The following is a 3,540-nucleotide window of genomic DNA, read 5'->3' as shown; positions in this document are numbered from 1 at the left end:
ACTCATTTCACCTTCACTAAAATCACTCATATGGCCAACATTACATATAATGGTATCATCTTGGCACAAGTGCCTTTGTTTATAACAGAACATATAGCAGACAAGTTATTGCAATGCTCACAATGCTCATTTGATCCCTTCTACGGGCATGCAAGCAAAACATGTGTGCACTCCAATGTTTGTAGTTCACTGGATCCCTCGAGGGTTTCCCCGGAACGCTTCTTTATAAGTTCCATGCCTCAACTCAACTATTACCCACTACATACTACATTGCTTGACAGACACATTATCATTGCACTTATCTCATGTAGACATCCAATATCTACTGATGCCATCAATTGCTCAAGTCCTTCATGGGATGACCACTTCCCTGGTTTCCCACAGAGGCTGTGCACATGTTAATATCAAGCCAATATCCACATGGTGGGGTTGTCCAGGCTAATGCATACTGATGAAGCTCCTACTTTAGCAAAATGCATCGATTTGACGGACAAGCATGAACGACACCCTTCCAAGCAATCCGCAGCATCTTAATATTCAGCCATAATTCACATGACGGGGGTGTCCAGGCTGCTGCGTCACATCAATGCGTTTTGCTCAAGTAGCAGCTTCATCAGAATGCATCAGCCTGGACAACCTCACCATGTGGAATATGGCTTGATACTAAGATGTGCACAGCCTCTGTGAGAAACCAGGGAAGTGGTCATCCCATGAAGAACATCAGCAATTGATGCTGGCTGCCTACATGAGATAAGTCTAATGATGATGTGTCTATCATGCTATGTAGTGGGTAATGCTCAGGCTGAGTCGCGGAACTTATAGAGAAGAGCTTCGGAGCAGCCCTTGAGGGACTCAGTGAACTGCAAACATTGAAGCTCACGCAAGATTTGCTTTGCATGCCCATAGAAGGGATCAAATGAGCATTGCAATAACTTGTCTGCTATATGTTCTGTTATACAGATATGTCATGATTGGCACAATCTTGTTAAAAGATGATAAGACCTTGACTTGCTTATAGTGTTGTATTAAGTTTATTTAGAGGGTAACTCCATCTTTCTGACCATCTAAAAACAATATTGTGCCGAGCTAATAATCATACATATCTAATAAATTGAAACATATATAAGTGAGTCTGAATGTGTTACATTACTCCAAAATTAGTATGTTCCTCCCTCTATTAATGCGTGTGAATGTATGTGGGGGGTACCCCGGGTTCGTTTGGTTTATAAAGGACAGGTCTGCCAGTTTTATAGTGGGAGGTTTATATTTCTTCTTTTTGAGGATTTTGGATAATACTGAGTAATTTTTGTATAATAAAACATATATATATAATCTAAATCAACAGATACTTTTACTTTTGGCTGTGTGTAAGTATCACAGTTCATTTAACAGCCTCTGTTGAACAGCTGCTGAGATAAAACTAATCACAGAATAGGTCGATAAGCCACAAAGGGAGTATACTATAGTTAATTAATCATATTAAACCCAACATCCTTCCATCACGTTAAAGGTAGCAGTCAAGCAAATCACTGAGCTGGAAGTTCATCTTGTATTTGTAACAGGTTGTACTTATTTTCAGTGAAACGCTGATGTTGAGATCCAGATACAAATTCTTATGCTTTGTAGAATTACAAATTATATATTATAACAAAGCTTTTAAAACACCAATTGCTCACACAGATATTATTCATAATAAGCGGATTATATATCTGCTAAGTAACAATGAGTTTAGTATTTAATTCTGCAGGGTACGGTATGCAAATTATGACCTGGGCAAAAGGGAACACCATGGCACACCTACAGTGCATCTCACAATGCACAGCATGAGCTCAGCAACCTGCTGAGAAGAACCCCCTTACCTAATTCATTCTGGAATGCCCTGGGATTGTTCCTTAAGGCCTTGTTCACACCAAGCGCGGAGCAGGTGCAGAGCAGAGTAGTTGCAGACCGGATCAAAACTGCCTCCAATGTATTGCAATGGTATTTTTTGCTCCAGTTCACATCGCAGCGTGCAGTTCCAGAGCAGCTCCAGAGCAGGTGAAAAAACTGCAGCAGGCCCTATTTTACCTGCTCTGGATCTGCTCTGGATCTGCAAACGCATCAAAAACGCATGCAAATGCCTGGAACGCACTGAAAGCCCATGTTAAACAAAAAAACAAAAAACGGCCCGGAACGCATAAAAAACGCGGCACAACCCACTGCACTACGTGTGCAGAAACCTGAGCGGATCTGCTCTGTATTTGGTGTGAACAAGGCCTAACTTCAGGAATTAATAATGTATCCCTCGCAGTGGGACTACCCCCCCCCCTCCCCTAGCAAGGGTTAACTGCTCTTTTTTCTTTCCCTCTCTCCCTCTCTACTACAGCTGTGGTATGTCCCTCGGCATCCTCATGTCCAATACAGGTGAATGGTTTGTACAGACGTGATGATGTCAAGGGTCCTTAGACTGCTAGAGCCCAGGGGAGAAGAGGCTGCAGGGACCATTCCTGCAGCCAGGTGGGACCGAGCATCAGGTGAATACCGTATTTTTCGCTCCATAAGACGCACTTTTTTCCCCCCAAAAGGAGGGGGAAAAAGTGCCTGCGTCTTATGGAGCGAATCCCGACGCCCGAGACATGCAGTTTCGGGCGCCGGGCGAGTAGTAGGAGCCACTGCTCGTTTAATACGAGTGATCTAATGAGATCACTCGTATTAAAGCCGAGCAGCGGCGGCGGCGATCGAGTACAGCAGCAGGAGCCACTGCTCGTTTAATACGAGTGATCTAATGAGATCACTCGTATTAAAACCGAGCAGCGGCGACGATCGAGATAACCATAGAGCAGACGAAGAATAGACGTTCTTCGCCTGCTCTGTGTCATCACTGAGACCGTGGCGCTGTAATCACAGCGCCACCTGTCTCAGCGGTCACTAACTGCAGCTTCTGTCACAGCTTCTGTCATAGAAGCTGTGACAGAAGCTACAGTCTCGAGTGCTCCATAAGGCGCGCCGGACCTCCCTGCGTCCTATGGTCCGGTGCGTCTTATGGACCGCAAAATACAGTATATCTTTTTTTATTCTACACCCTAGACCAAAATGAGCACTTACCCTTGCAGTGTGGGGTAGCTTCACTGCAAAGATTAACTTTTTAGATTCCTTTTTAGAAACCTGGAAGTTTTACACAGTAGCACCCAACTTTTGGGGGCCTCACAGCAACCAATCAGCAGGTAGGTCCTTTGTTCTCATGCCCAAGGTTGGCTTTGTGTGTTATGCCTGATGAATGGTTTGTTGCAAAGTGCATCTAAAACCCAAACTTTTTTTTTTTCAATTTCGGATTGTATCTCTGTCTATGCCACAGCTAGGGAGATTTGCTCCCCTAATTTGTCCCAGTGACCCCCCTCATCAAGAAAGAAAGTGATGGGAAATGCTACACTTTAAGTTGCCACCAAAACAGGAACTGGGGGGAGATCTTCCAATGGGGACACTTGTTCCTGTGACTCCTGAGTTTAGAGAACTCTTATTCCCTTTTGGGTCTACAGGATGGAAAGCAAAAGAAACCCTCCC

General features: G+C 44.1%; 1 protein-coding gene across 1 annotated transcript in view; it reads right to left on the bottom strand.

Moving 5' to 3' along the window:
- Positions 1–3,540, bottom strand: part of STK32C (serine/threonine kinase 32C) — a 176,007-nt gene that overhangs the window by 171,731 nt on the left and 736 nt on the right. The gene's annotated exons all lie outside the window — the stretch shown is intronic.

Source organism: Nanorana parkeri, unplaced genomic scaffold (genome assembly GCF_000935625.1).
Source record: "Nanorana parkeri isolate BGI_ZX_2015 unplaced genomic scaffold, ASM93562v1 scaffold127, whole genome shotgun sequence".
Lineage (NCBI taxonomy): Eukaryota > Metazoa > Chordata > Amphibia > Anura > Dicroglossidae > Nanorana > Nanorana parkeri.
The sequence above is the reverse complement of the archived record's forward strand: the minus strand, read 5'-3'. Positions and strand labels throughout refer to the sequence as shown.